At 40.9% G+C, this 15676-nt stretch overlaps 1 long non-coding RNA gene across 1 annotated transcript; it reads left to right on the plus strand.

Moving 5' to 3' along the window:
• The first annotated feature begins 5798 nt into the window (after nt 1-5798).
• LOC138685397 (uncharacterized) lies at nt 5799-12064 on the plus strand. Its single transcript, XR_011324628.1, has 3 exons — nt 5799-6759; nt 7226-7368; nt 11690-12064. It is a non-coding gene; the product is annotated as an uncharacterized lncRNA (long non-coding RNA).
• Nucleotides 12065-15676: the final 3612 nt, after the last annotated feature.

The raw sequence follows: 15676 nt of genomic DNA on the forward strand, positions 1-15676 counted from the left end.
TCCTGGAAATGCCATGAGAAATGCGAGCTTTGGTCACTGGTGTTCTCTGATGCTTCTGCCTATCCAACTGATGCTGATCTATGGCTTGCCAATACTCTGGTGTATTTGTATCTTGCCTTAAAATTAGGAGGTGAAACAAGTGATAAATGGGCTGCTTTGTGCCATTTTTGAAAAGGGTGAGCAATATGACCCAAATGCCTAGTTAGCTTAATAGCTATCCTAACCAAAATAGAAAATCTGATGTGGAATTCAAATATAAAAATTTGAAAGGAAGGAACATAATACAAGTCTACACAGTGTTTTAGTAAAAGTAGCTGTTAATACTGTTTTGAGGACATACTTGACTCAGACTTAGTGCTGCATGATATGAACATTGGGTGCATGCAGTGCCAATAAACCATGCAAATGGAATTTGCTGCCAGATCTCAAGAAGAGGAAGTCTGTAGGAAAACTTAGTTGAAAGAGATGGTGTCTGAAGAGGTTCCAATAGTAGGTCCTGTGTTCTATGACATTTTTAGCAATTATTTGGAAACGGATTTAAACCTGCTGCTACAAAACTTCATCTCCAGGTTTAATGGAGTCCTAAATAATGAGGAGGAGGGGGCACTGATCAGAACGGTTTGTAGAAGCATCCCATTCAAACTTAGTGAATTTTAATCCAGCCAAATGTAAAGCCGTCATTCTTAAGAACCGAGTGTGGAGGCTGTAACTGCAGAATAGAAGACTACATCCTGGAAAGGTAATAACTTTGAGAAGGATTTAAGGGTCAGAATAAGTAAGCAATCAGATAAGGCCTCTCCTGTATGGTGCTATGGCAGAAGAGGATTAATCAATGTATAAACAAAGGAATAAAAAAATGTTGATTTTGCTTCTCATGTTTGGCCTCAACAATGCCATCCAGAGGGTAGTGCATACAGTTCTGTTTTTCAGTTTTTAAGAAGCACGTTGGAAAATAAGAGCAAAAGAGTGAAGCAAAATATTCTGATGGCTGGAGAAAATGCATTACACTGGGAGGTTTTAAGAGCTCAGGCTGTTAAGAGTTATCTAAAAGAGGATTGTGAGGTGACTTGATTGTAGCGTATAGGAACATTCCTGGGGGAAAGTACAGAATATTAAAGGGCTCTTTAATCTATTGAAGAAAGGCATAAAAAGAAGTAATGGCCGGAGGCAAAAGCCAGACGAATTCAAAGAGGAAATAAGATGCACATTTTTACATGGTTAACCACCAGAACACATTCCCAAGAGAAGCTGAGGATTTTCCATTGCTTTATGTCTTCTCTTGAAGATTAGATGTATTTCTGAAAATTATTTTTTAGCCAAGCAGAAGTTATGCTTTATTTTATTGGATGATTACAGGTTGAAATCTGATGGTCCGTGATATGCATAGTGTCAGGTTAATTTAGTGGGACCATCATGGTTTAAGTTTTAAATGCCAGAAGCAGACATTTCGTTAATAACCATGAACATTAGAATCAATTTTTTTTTGCCTTGAAATACTTATGCTCCATAAAAAAGCTGATCTGAATTAAGGCTTTGGCTGCAGAATATACTTACTAAGACACTATCTAAAGGTTTTGGACTTTTGCTTCCTACATTTACACTCTTGGGATTACTTGGAAAAATTTCTCTGCATTTCCATTTAAATTTCTGAAAGAATAGATCCTGACAAGAAAATTTCTTACAAAGTCTGGATAATAATCCTCCAAGAAGTATTTCACAACATGAACATCAATTATATAAAATTGCCTCAAGGCCAAGGGAATCGGAATGCACAAAATGAATCCTGATAGATTTCCTATATTGTAGATTATATGTATTTATATGTTGCATATGTTTGCCTCGACCAGTCTTAACCTCACTTGAGGCATTATCATAACATGAACAATTAAATTACCAATGGAGGAGCTACTATTACTGAAGGAGGGATGAGTGAAATATAAATAAGATTTCAGATCAGCAGCTTGGCAGAGAAACACGATAAAACCACCCCTGAAATGGTACATGATCAGTTTTTCTGTCTTGAGAATGGAAGGTGTGCTGTCATTTCTCTGCCTTCGGAGAAATGTGTGATGCTAATCCTGAAAGATACATGTGCTTCCTAATTTACATGCTTCCCTTTTTCCTGGCTCTTGAGCAGAAAATGCAAAGACAGGAGCTGAAAAACAAGCTGCCGCCTTCTTTTGTGCATTTTCCCAGAGTCAAGCCACAAACAATCTCCCCTTAACCATAGAACAAACTGAAATCTGTTAATTAACTTCATGATGAATTCTGGAATGAGATCTGAATAACTGTACAGGAAAAAAAAATCACAGTGATTACAAAGGATAAAGGGAGACTTGTCTTTATATTATGCACTTGGTAACTTAAAAAAGCAAAAAGTGTTTGTGTGTGTGGTTGAAACTTGTTTACTTTGACTTTGAACTATTAGTGTGAAAATTACATGACATTAATACTGAAGTAGCTTTTAAATTACCTTTGTGCATTTAAAGTAAATAACCATTGCAGTGGGCACTCCAAGAGGACTGTAGAGTGCACCGTATAATGGAACTTTTCCAGAAAATGTGTTTCTTTGTACTGTCTGCAATAGATGGCCCCATAGCTGTTCTGAATACATTTCAGCTTACCACACAAGTGCTGTCTGAGCATGACACCCGTAAAACATGCATTTTCAAGGATGCCTGGCAAACCAGCATACTCGCAGCCGTGTTCCCACAGGCTGTAAATATCTGACAAGACAGCTGTGGGAGTCGATGGCAGATGAGGTGCAGAATACATCATGCTCACAGCTACTGCTGTGACCACCCTGCCCAAGTGATAGGAGCAGAACCAGGAGTTCCTTTTTGAAGCAGAACATCTTGCTTGGCATCCATTTGGATGACCACTGTCTATTTAAGGTACTCGTTCTGCCTTGTAAAGCTTTAAACAATTGGAGACCAGTTTATCTGAGTCATCAGCAGCCAGTTGCTTTTCTCTCCTAATATAACTGAAGGAGCAGGTGGCAGGGCATTCTTCAGGATTGTGGAACTTGTTTTCTGTCATCATCTGAAATAGTTTGAATCTGGTCATCATTTTGTGCAATAGACATCTGTTTGATAGCATTTTGTGAAGAGATTAAAACTATTTAAGAGTGCATGATGAAGGGTGGAAAGGAGTATTTGTAGAGGTCTGAATGGCTAGTTTCCTGTTGAAATAATTATTCTAATGCTGCTAGGGTTTTGTTATATTATTAATGATGTTAAAGTGCCTGGAGTGAGAGGAAGGCTTCATTTTAGACAATTTTGAATGTAAATTAATAAAATGTGCTAATCGTACCAGGTTTATTATAATTTTTTAAAGAAATTGGTGACCTGAGTACCCAGATTTGAGAAGGCAAGAGTGTACTTATCATAGGATTTACTCTTGAAAAATACACGGGAGAATAAGGCAATATATATTCTTTCCAATTAATACATATTACTGTAAGCAAAAAAACCGAGAGTGCTTTAATTTGTTCTTGAGTATGAGCTATTGCAGTAGTTCAGTGAATGACCACTGGGGAAGTGCTAATGTTCCATTACAGCAGTGGGAGAAAGAACATACTGAAGGGTTTTCAGCTCACTTACGCTGTACTTGGTCATTGCTGAGTTCTGCACAATACTTTCTTAGTAATCAATTTAAGGTATTAAAATAGAGCTTATCTCTGTACAAGTTACCAATCATGAATTCCAGTGATAGATTTTTCAATAGAACTTAAAAGAATTTAGCTATCTTTAGTACAAATGTATTTAATGAACCAGTGTAGCACGTCTCTTATCTAAGGTCTAACAACTGTGTTATTCTCCATGGGTAAAAAAAAGTCGTTTGGAAAGAATAAGGCTTGGTTCTTGTCTCCTCCTTGTTGATATTCTGATTGCTATGCTAAAAACTTCACCAACTGCAATAAAAATTAGTTCAATGACTTGCTGCAATCCCCTGAATTCAATTTAGCCTGGTTATGCATTTATTTCTGCAGGATAATGCTCAAAGTTCCATATGTAAGATTGCCTTTTTGATTTTTTGTTTGGTTTTATAACACTTTCCCTGTATTACTTGCCTTTGTAAATTTGTTAAATTCTTTAGGCAAGTATCCTTGTTCACACACTCTTAAATTGCTGTAGCATTTGCGTATGATAGGGGAAGGTCACGGCATACCTCAGAAATCTGATCCATCGGCAGACCAGATAAACTGAAACATGAAGGCCCAAATAACATTAACTTAGCTTTGTTTAAATGGTGGATGTTTAGCTTCAGAGTTACAGGCCTGGATTTTCCAGGGAATGGAATCAGGTGGCTTTGCTGTGTCCCTACTTTAGCACAGGGTGGCACAGCAGCACATGTTCTTATGTCACAAGACGTACCTCTTATCATACTGCCACCCCATTTAGATGAGGGCCGAGTATGCCCATCATTATGGAATCTGCCCAGCTGCTTGGGTTGGTTTTAATTTTTTTCTCCATGTGTCTATATTGGCATATAATCTTGGAAAGGCACAGAATTTTAGTGACCAGGTAATTGTATGCAGATACAAGGTGTACAATGTGATTTGTTATAACAAACAAGAATAAAAAGGTTGAAAACAAGTAATAAAAGAGACTGCAGTGATAGGATGTCCTCTGTAAAGTCATTCCAGGAATGCAGTTGTTATAGTCTATTCATTCTTCTGTGAACTTAAATCCATGCGTTAAACCATGTCACATGCCATTTCAAACATAATTCAGATAAGATGACGTTATTTAAGGAGTGTTTCTATTATGTTAAAAAATGAGATTATTCCATTTTTTATGTTATCTTAAATTATTATATGTCCTCAATTATAGCATGAGAGTATCTTACAATCATTAATTGTCAACTCCTGAGAACAACTCTATGAGGGAGTGGAATGCTAATTACCACCCCCTTCATTTTTCAACTGGGAAGGAGATACAGATTTTGTAACAGTTTCATTATACTTCCATTTCTTCCGTTTTCCCAGGTTCCTGTAATTTTAATTTTTTAATGTTGTAATCTGCTGTCTATATGGTGGGAAAATGGAGATTTTCTTTCCCTGTGGTGTCTCAGAGAGACTAACAAATCTTAAGGCAAGAACAAACCCTTGGTCTTTTTGCCTCTTCATCCCAGGTTTTTGAACTGAAAACAATTAAATTTGGGAAGGTGGGAGAGAAGTTGGTTGCTTTGTGTGTGGGTAGGGTTTGTTTGCTCTTTTTTCAGAAACAAGAAATCAAAAAATAGGAGGAGGTTTAGATCCCTGCTTTTTCAAAAGCTTAATAATACCTAGTTGTGGGTGTGAAACTCCCATTTCTGGAAGTGTTTCTTCACTTTGGCTACCAGGGATTAAATTGCAGAATTGCTTGTTTTTACTCGGAAAAGCTGACTGTGCCTTCATTCCCATGCTCTCCTTTATTTACAGCGTTTGTCTATGGAAGAGACAAGTTACTAACCCGGTGCATGCACCTGTTTGGGTACCATCACTGCATTATTTTATAGCTATATTTTATTACTAGCAAGACAACAGAGGAGGGATAAAATAAAATAAAAAAAAAAAAAAACAAACCAAAACTTGTGTGTAGCTCTTCATCAACCTAGAGCCCAGAATTAGAGGGTTCCTTCTTCCACACATCATCTGAACTTCTGTGGTTATACAATACTTGCAGCCTTTTTATCACTGTAATTTCTGCAGATCCCTTAAAGATATTTGTCCTTTAAGAAAGGAATAAGTTCTTTCATGCTGACTTGCATCAACTGCAATTATTGCATATTGGATCGAATTTTGTGTGCAGGAGTGGGAGTTACATCCGTGTCTGCAAGCCAACTGTGCTGCAGGGGCAAACAACTGCTGAGAACTCTTGGCAGCAGGAAGCTTCTTGCTGGAGCACGTCGAGAGCAGCAGGGATCCCAGCTCCCGGTTCCCCAGCGGCAGAACCTGCTCGCTGATGGGCCAGTTCAGAGAACATATCCCCAGTCCAAGGATGAAAACAAGCCTCTCCATAGGGCATTGCAGAGTTGGGGGGCGCCCAGGACCCCCGTCAGAGACAAGGTGATCACATCCTAGGAGTTACAGCTTCATGGAAAAAAGAAAAAAGTGCCTTTTCTAGAGGCTAGATGCATTCTGATTACTCAAACTCATCAAAGGGATGCACCCCACACTAAAGTAATGGGAAGGAAATCGTGGGAATCAACCTGAATAGCAGGAGCAGAGAGTTTACCACGTGGCATCCTAGGACATGAAAGGGAGGAGAAAGGCAGCATGTTCAAATCCTACCATCAGGCTCAAAAGTTCATGTGCAGGAAACTAGGCAAAGCATGTACGTGCCAAATAGATCACTAGGGAAGACAGATTTGATATGATAAAAGAATCGGGATGTGAAGTATAAGATCTACAGCAGATGGCAATTTGCCTTAGCCCATACAGGTGCATGTTTTAATCAGTTTTGGACTTTTTTTCTTGGAAAATCCCAAATTGCCAAGATTATGTAATGGAGCTAATTCATGTTAAGGGTGTGTCAAGTTAGTCATCATTAGAGTAGGACGAGTGAAAGCTTCCCTAAGGTTCTTTCTAACAACATTTGTTCATTTTCCATTCGGAGGTGGAAAAGAAGCCACAATTTGGGGAATATGTTCATAATTCATACTAATTATGAATTCTCTTGGGTTTCAGGAGCACCATTTGTAACCATAGCTCTTATTACAAATGAGGTCGTCCATATTAGAATGAAGACCTGATCTGCAGCCAATAAAAAATATGTGTGAGCATGTTAAGCTGTGTAGTATTTTCATTTTAACTCCTAACCTTCAAACTGCAGTCTAGAGGCCAAAACTAAGCCCTTGTGCTCCTTGTGCAATTCAGTGGAAAAGGCAGATACTTTGACAGACAGACCAGGAAGTCTATAGGCTGATGAGAGAGCTCTTTGGAGGTAGCTGATAACAAACCAAATGCAAGGATGGTTCTGAAACTCCATCCCACACCTCAGGCAGGACTAGAAGTGAGATACCTTGAATTATATGTGATACACGATCTACTGATGGTAGTCAGTTACGAGTATTTTTATAAATAATTGGGTAGATCTCACTTTTTTACAGGAGTAAATGCCCAGTTTTGATGTAAATGCCTAGTGGTCAGAGCTCTTGCCTGGGAAGGACCTTTCTAAGCCCTTTTAACAATGTGATAGCCAATATTAATTCACTCTCACTATTGTCCTGTTTGTTGCAGGTGGGTTGAAAACATCCACAACATCACCAAGAGCCGCCTTCTTTCAATCTTCTGAAAATGCCAGTGAGCCACCTCCCTTGGTCTTCCATCGTCGGGATATTATGTGCTCCCAGTCCTGGGGAGGGTCTCAGGGAAAAGGCTAGGTATGCTCAACACACATGATGATACTTGGAACAACTTGCTTGCCTTACCGCTGCACCCTTTTCCAGATAATGCAACCCATGCATCCCAGGGCAATTCAGAACCTGTATGACAAGTATTTTGAATGTAACTGGTAGTTCTACAGGCTCTCGCTCTCAGGGTAGCATGCACATGCTGCTTTTCTTAATTACACAGAAAGTTCTCAGAATTATGTGGGTGTCTGTGATATTCCCTCAAATGTAAATTAACCCTTAAAATATCATCATGAGGTAAGTAATTAAAATTTTAGGGGTGGTGAGTTAAAATACATAGGGTTATATGACTTGCCCTCAGATATCCAAGTCCTCAAATAAGAAGTGCATTGTCATGATGGGTAGGTTCTACAATATTTACTTTGGGCACCAGAAATGGGACTCCGATGGATTCATTTGGCCAAGTTCAAGAAAACTACCTATAAATCTGCTGTGACAACTGTCTGACCCTAGAGGTATGTAAAAATTCCTACCACCTACTCATTTGTGCTGGCAGTTCCCCCAGTCACTAAACTGGAGTGCCCATGACTGCACAGGCAGCAGTGACGGGTAGGGCCAGGCTGTCGGCTGAATCCTGCCATGGTTCAGGAACACAGCAAAGAGATGTCTGTATTCCACCTGAATCCCTGGAGAAGCCTACTCTGCTATGCACGCCTGGAGCCTCGTAGTGCTGAGTCCAGTGTTGTTCACAGAGAAACCACAGGCTTCTGTGAAAAGGGTGAGGGAAGAGAAGCACCAGAGCGTATCCTTCCCATAACAGCTTAATAAGCGTAGTCAACTAGGGAGTGGGAAATTTAAATTCAGTTTCACCTTGGCCTGATGGGTGGCAACCCACTGATGACTCAGAAGGCTGCTGTAGCCACTAGGTTATGGCATAATCAAGGGCATTGCATCTTCCATCCCTCCTCCTGAATTTAGACTTGGCTGTAAAACGCAGAGGGCTAGAAAGAGATCTAGGAAGACAGCACATGTCTTGCACTTTGGTGATTGGGATGTAGGAGATACGCATTTGATGGAGCTTAACTGCTTTGGCTGAAAAGGGAGCAGAGGGACTTGATGAGATGATCTGAATCAACAGGTACTGGGAGTTGCAGTACTTGTATTGGAGGCCTCCTAGGTCCTGCCCTTGGAGTTCAGTGAGATTAGTCACACAACAAAAGTTAAGCAGCTGTAGATTTGGAGTCAGGATATGTAAATGGTAGAAATTGGCCAGGAATGCAAGACTGCTGATTCACAGAGCTGTGGTGCAACCATGCTTAAAGCATAACTTTAGGATGAAGGAGCTCTGCGTTAGTTTGCCTGTACATCTTCTAGTACCACTCTTGTGATCTGCTTTGGCTTCTGAAAAGCAAGCAATAAAATATGATGTATAGCAAGAGAAGCATTTTTTAAAGAAGTTATTAATTTTGGAGTCAGTGGGAGACTACATATCTTTTTGATCACTGTATTTTAGAAAAAAAATTGTTTAAACATGACTGGAGGAACTTGCAGTATAGGTTAATCAGTTAAGAGCCTGAGTGTTCTAAGGATTGTTTAGTTTTGCACCTTTATTGTCCTAGAAACTACATACTGCTGATGAAGGGGCTTTTAAAACCAGCTTAGCCAGACAACAAAGGAAGACAAAACACTATTCATGAAGGGGCTGAAGTTGTCGCACTCACCTCATCTTAAATTTTGTGGTTTTTCTGGCTAATCGAGTATTTTTCTCCTTATTTCTTGTAGGCTGAAAATGCTCACTTTCTGTAATGTGGTTTTGCCTTACGACTGTCCTGCTGTCCACCTCTGTATATCCGGATATAGATGTGCACGTATGCATGCACACATTTTTTAATATGCCTTGTTATCATTAGCTCTGTCTACTTTCTCCCCTCCATTTGTTTGGTCAATACTTAACCCATGTATGCAGTCAGGAGAACTCTTAAAAGTCTCTTTGGTTTTGTGTACATAGTGTGTCTGGCAGAGCTTCTGCAGCCGCAGACTGTACAACCACTTCTGTCCTACTCTTTAATCCTACCAGCACTGGTGGAGTGCTCACGCTTCTGGTCATATGGTAGTACCAGGGCCATGTTACTATATTTCACTGTATTTTTCTCACCCTTTAAGTGCCAGCTGAAGGAAAGCACTGACAGAGTCCTCCTGACAATAAGAGCAACAAGGGCAAAATTGGATTTGTTCTGGAAAAAAAAAATCCAGACAGAATCACTCCCTTAGTAGAGTCATTTCTTTGTGGGATATAGCTTCTAAGTCCTACCTAGGACAGGACTCTTCCTCATTTTTCCTAGTGAACTTGGACTTCATTAAGAAACTGGAGACACAAAGTCAGAGTGGCACAGTTGCTTGAGGACATATCATATGTCCTTGAATGAGTATGAAAATAATTATTCAATATAATTTACACAACCAAATCATAAACAAAGCCTAACTAAAATGTTAAAGTTTCGTGGATAGAATCGCAGCTTTCTGAGTATTATCCAGTATGTAAATAGAGTTTACCGTTCTGTCCTAGAGAAATTTCCAGCCTTGTGAGTCTGCAAGATTTGGCGTTCATGCTAGTAGCAGCTTGCTCTGTGTTGTGTCCAAAGAATAACGGAGAGAACAAGACAAACATGGTAAAGCAATGACTAACAAACAGCCCTATTTCAGGTGCAGACTTAATAAGAACACCACCTTAGCTCAACAAAATCACCCCCCTCCAACAAAACCCTCACTAAAATGGGACTGGGACTTCTGTACCCAGCAAGAAATGGCATCTAGATGGTGCAAGAAACTCTTGGTCGTGCTGCTGTTGAATATAATGTTCAGTGAAATCCTGGCAAACAGTCCTTTACCCAAGTGGTGGACCCTATTGTTTAAATGACAACTGCCTGCAAGATTTTTAATGAAGATGCAGTAGTTTTTTCTGTAATTTAACGAGCTGGTTTGATTTTTGAAACAAGTGCTTGGAAAAGCCACGCGTCAGGCTCTCTTAATACGAGCTCAATGTCTGTTGGGGTGCAGTCTTGCAGCACCCCAACAAGCTGAGCAGGGCAGCCCCGATGATGGCAGCTGGGATGAGCTGCAGCCCAACGATGGCTGGGCAAAGGCACAGCAAGGAGGTAGGGCCACGTTCAAGCCAGGAAGGCAAATCAAGGAGGCAAGGGCAGGATCAGTCACAAGGCCAGGCATACCCCAGCCTGAGGAGACTTCACACAGCTCTTTTCTCTGCGGTCTTGTCCCAGGTTACAAGAGCTGGCCCTGAACACAGGCACCAAACCCCTTGGAGCAGGAGAAAGAGGTTGCAGAGTGTGTTGGTGCATGAAGGACCCTGACACTGTGAAAACTAAAATGCAGTTGTATTTGTTAGGGCATGCAAAGTACTTGCAAGAAAACCTGAAACCAGCGTAAATCACAAATCTGAAACTCAGATCAGATTCTGTGTAAGCCTGGCTAAGTTTTATGATCTGTATCACTGAACCTCAGCCATGTGTTCAACAAATCTGGCTTGATTTATATATTTTGGCTTAAATGGTTTAAAAACTGAAGTTTAAAAAGTTTGTATAAATAGTCATTTATAGCCTTCTGGTTTCAGCTGCTTTTTTTGGCCACATACAGTTACTAATTGAGTACTCTCTTCATGCAGAGATGGAGGAAGCCTGTATGCATGAACCTGGGTGGCACTTAAAAAAAACTTAGAAAATGTCACCTTTTACTTTAAGGGTTATTTCTTACAAGACAGTCTGTGGAGGTTTTCAGTATGAAGTGATCTCTGAATTAAAGCAGCCACACTATGCTCCCAAATTCATAATTACAAAAGAATACCTCTTTGTAATACCTCACCATGAAATGTTTAATTTCCAGTGAAGATACTGACTAGTGCTGTGATTCGGCAAGGACTTATCTTTATGCATCGTGCTCACGCATCCTTTTGGAGTCATGGGGGTTGCACTCGGTGCTAAAAGTTGAATATGTCTGAATCTTGGCAAGGTCGTAAAAGGTTTGAAATGAGTTTTGAGAAGCCTGCGAAACAACTGCTAATAGAATTAAGATACAGCTTCTTTTCTTAGTGTTGAAATACTCTCTGTAAAGACAATAAATAGATTGAAACGTAAAGAAATTATTGACGTCAAGGTTGATAGTTGCTTAATGGGCCTCCAGGGCTCTCAACTCCAAATAACATCCAGAGGAGCCAGAAGTCTTCAACACCTCTGCAAGCCATTATGTTGTTAGCAGGCATAAACCTTATCAAGTCCTTTTTCCTCTCTGTGCTTCTATATCAATAATAGGGAAATAAGGACACTGATTTCCTTTGTAGATCAACTGATGAAAAGTGCCAGAAAAGCTGTTATCAATGAATACCTGCATTTGTGAATACTTTCGATGTAGCCTTTCAGACGCGGGAACCTTGGCACCCATGTAGAAAAATATTACTACATTGAATCCACTGATGTTTCCTTACCATGAACAATTCAAATATGAAGTATAAACTGCCAGCACAGTCCTTGATAAAACAAAATTGATACTCTGCAAAAGCTGTTTTCACACTCTTCCCCATACGGTCTAGCTGCACGCCAAATAAAATCAAGAATATAGGGTTATAACAACATTTGTTTGTTGTGCTTGAAAATTGATGTCAACGTCCTGTACATGTCCTCTAACTATAGCAAAACAGTAAAAAAGTCACACCACAGCATGCATGTTTCCCATGTTTAGCATGAAACTATTTCACAAAGGCATAAAACCAAAGAAGAATATAACGCTGAAGATGACAAGAGAGAAGCTTTCAGGAGGAATGTCTGCTAACAGAAATACCGACCTTACGGAAAGCATATCAGATCTTCCCGTGGCCAACAGCCGCAGCCTCTGCAGTGGGTATCTCCAAGGGCTGGGAGAAGAGCAGGACCCTCATGGGCAGGAGGTGGCCCTGGCCCCAGTGGCTGGGCAAGGCTGGGAGAGGTGTCCAGCTGCCTCCCGCAGTGGCACTGGGCTGTCGCTTTGATATGCCCATCTGGGTGATGCCTCCTCTGCCAGGGCTTGCACTCACTGACAGCCATCCTACCGAAATCCCTTCGTGCACCCAGACCTGCGACAGGTCAGGAAACAGCCCTGGCGTGGAGATCCCACCTCTGGTTGCTCGTGTACTGCAGCTCTCTGCTCCGGCATCTGGGCACAGTGAGTTGAAAGCAGATGATAGAAATTCATGGAGGTAAGTGTTTAAAAACCACACAGGGCTGGGATCAGAGTTTGCTTCCACAAAGGGCTCTTCAGGCATGGGAATAAAGCTTCATGAGGTGGAGAGGGGAGAAGAGAGCGTTTCACCTGAAAAAAGTTTTGTATAAAGAGCAGAGCTGACAGAGGAGTACAAAGTTTGATCAGAAAAAAAAAAAATCGCAGGACAAAATTTACAGACTGTGGGCACGAGGGGGGGAGGCTGCAAAATGATTAGCTAAAAGAAGCTGGGGAAAACACGTGGAACTGTTTTTTAATTACTCTGTCTGGGAAAAGATTATATAGAGATTAAGGGAAGCGCATGTTTGCAGAGATAATACAGCTTGAGGGACAGCCAAGAGATCAGAGGTTGTCCTGAGCTTTACCAGTCGTCCAGTGCCTTTCAGCTGGTGAAGCCACGTACTGCAGCACTCACTGGGAGTGAAATACTGCCGGCACTGACTGGCAGGGCTCTACATTCATACTGTGCAGGTGCTTCAGACTGTGCCAGGCCAAAGCAACAGCATAGATTATGGTGAAAGGACTCGAGCGCGGCAAATCAAAACGTTTTTTTGGTTAGGATTATTGTAACTTAAAGACCAGCCTAGGCATGCACCTACATAGTGTACTGCAGGTAGGTCCGGGTACGTCGGTGTGCCACGCACTGAGATACCGCAGACGGCTCTTGCCTGTGCTCCATGCCCACCGACAGCTGTGTGCCTGCATTCGTCCAGTGCCAAGCCCCAGCAGAAAAGCCTCCTGGGAGCAGTATATTGACTTTGAATCAGCACCAGGCTAATGTGATAACATGGCTTTCAATTGGCTGCTCAGGCAGAGCTCACTTGGGTCTGAGGGGATTATACCATGGACGGTTACGCTATATAAAGGCTGCTCGAAAGGTACTTGTATAATGAAAAAACCCATCACTATTCCTAATTGCTTTATTTATTCAGCTATATTACTAGCCTGTTTTACTGAGTGCCAGTTTGCTCCAAAAAATTTGACTATTATCCTCCTCTTCCCTCAGAAAACTGCTGTTAGTCCAGGCCCTCTGGGGAAGCTACATATCGAAAACCAGTAGGTATAAAAAGCTGGCTGCTACAATCAGGGCAGAGACTTGGATTGAAATGGTGCAAATTGGCACATGGCAACCAATAGTGAGTAGTGCTGCATCAACGCAGAGCAGCTCCTGGTGCATTTTTCTCAGCCTCTTGCCAGCCTGGGTCCATCTTTGCTCATTATCTGGAGGTGGGAACCAGCTTTTACACAGGTAATCAAGTCCAAACTTGTCTATCTGCTGTTTTGTAAAGCAGGAGCTTTCTCTAGCCTTTTCATCAGCAGCTGTCTTTCCTCTTTGAAATCTTACCTGATGTGTGTAAAATTAGTTGCAGTATTAGCCCCCCTAAAATTTGAGTGAATCCCATGTGTGTCACTGTGTTCTGCCTGAAAGAGCTGTTGATGCAGCTTTTGATACCACCGAAGGGTACTTGTCAGGAGAGAGCTTGGTGGTTTCTCTCCAGTTAATATATGGCCATTTTTGTAATAGAAAACAAGAGTTAACTATGTGAAAGAAAAAAATGTCTGAAATGAATGAAAAATACAAATCATGAGTTTGTCTGTGAAACTGTAAATATCTCTCAGGTCTGCCTCTGCCCAACTCAGCTGTGTTATGCTTCCAATAAAATACTTGCTACTCAACATGGCCAAACTTAAAGAAAAACTGGGGGGGAGGGATGGGGGTGGGGTCTATTTATTTTTTTTAACACAGCTGTGGATTTGCGACCCTATCCTTCCTCCCCCATACTGTTCTATACTCTAGTCAATGAGCCCCTCAGGGCTTTTCTTTTTTGGAGAGAATTTGAGGCATTGAGTGCTACTTGAAAAAGATACTATCAGTAGCCAGATATTTGCAGTGTTTTGATGTGAGTAAAGATCTGTAGTTAAAAAGTTTAAGTTAAAAATCAGAGTAAAATATCTGAAAAGGCAAACCTGGATTTACTCTTCCTGAGATCGTGGTGAGACAATGTGTTTCATTAAATAGTACACATCCTGTTTCTGTGTTACTGATTGGTTTATGCTGATGAACTTCAAAAATGTCTATCATAAAATTACACACATGCACTACTTTGCCAAGTTTCATAGCTGTACAGAAATATATCTGAGCAGATGATACCTTATGCTACTCAAAATCTAGGAGTAGGCTACCTAGCTGTAACTAACTTGAAACAAAACATGAGAATGACAGACAAGGGATCGGTAAAGATTTCACTGTAAAAGTATGGGGAATTTAAGAGTTCATCTGCTGAAGGTTACCTTGGCTTTCTTCTCCCTTTTCCACCAGTTTGATGGTTGCACTTATGAGCAGATTCATTGTACTTGTAGTGACTTTGAAGAGCGAGATACAAACTACCGGGTGGAAAAGCCACCTAGTGGTACAGAGAAATGGTGCCAGGCAGGAGCAGGTACCTCCAAATTCCAAGGAAAGGTTTGTTCTCATACTGGGCCACCGTGCTGTGGCACACTATAAAGGCTATTTGTTATTACTCATGGGAGTCTGGAATGTGTATTACACACAAGCAGGAAACCCACAAACATATTAAATAAATTTTCCAAAGGACGGCACCACAAAACTTTATGTTGGATCATTGCCTTCTTTATATATACTGTGTAAACAATAAAATCTCATTTAGAGCTATTTCAGAGAATTAAAAGAGGATGATTGACTTTGCCTCATTTTTCTTTCCACCTGTCCAAATAAATGCAGGAGTTACTGTAAGTCCAGCTGTCTGGAGCCCAGAAAGAGAAGAAAGCCCATAAAGCACCTGTACTATTTATTTTAATCTTCATTATGTCATGGCACAACAATTCGATGTGTTTGCAGAGCTAAGGCAGAGCGCTGGTTAGCCGTATCTCCATTCTGGATCCCACTGGTTACTTTTTTGAGGATAATTTCTACATCTGTTGGAAAGGATTGGGAAAGCCATCCAATTTGGGAAAACAAAAAACTCACCTTCCTAGCAAAAGGCTGCTGGGTGAGGCAGATCAGGACAGCGCATGATCGACGCATGAAAGTCTGCCTTTTAGGAAAGGCTGA

The sequence above is a fragment of the Haliaeetus albicilla genome, chromosome 5 (assembly GCF_947461875.1).
Source record: "Haliaeetus albicilla chromosome 5, bHalAlb1.1, whole genome shotgun sequence".
Classification (NCBI taxonomy): domain Eukaryota; kingdom Metazoa; phylum Chordata; class Aves; order Accipitriformes; family Accipitridae; genus Haliaeetus; species Haliaeetus albicilla.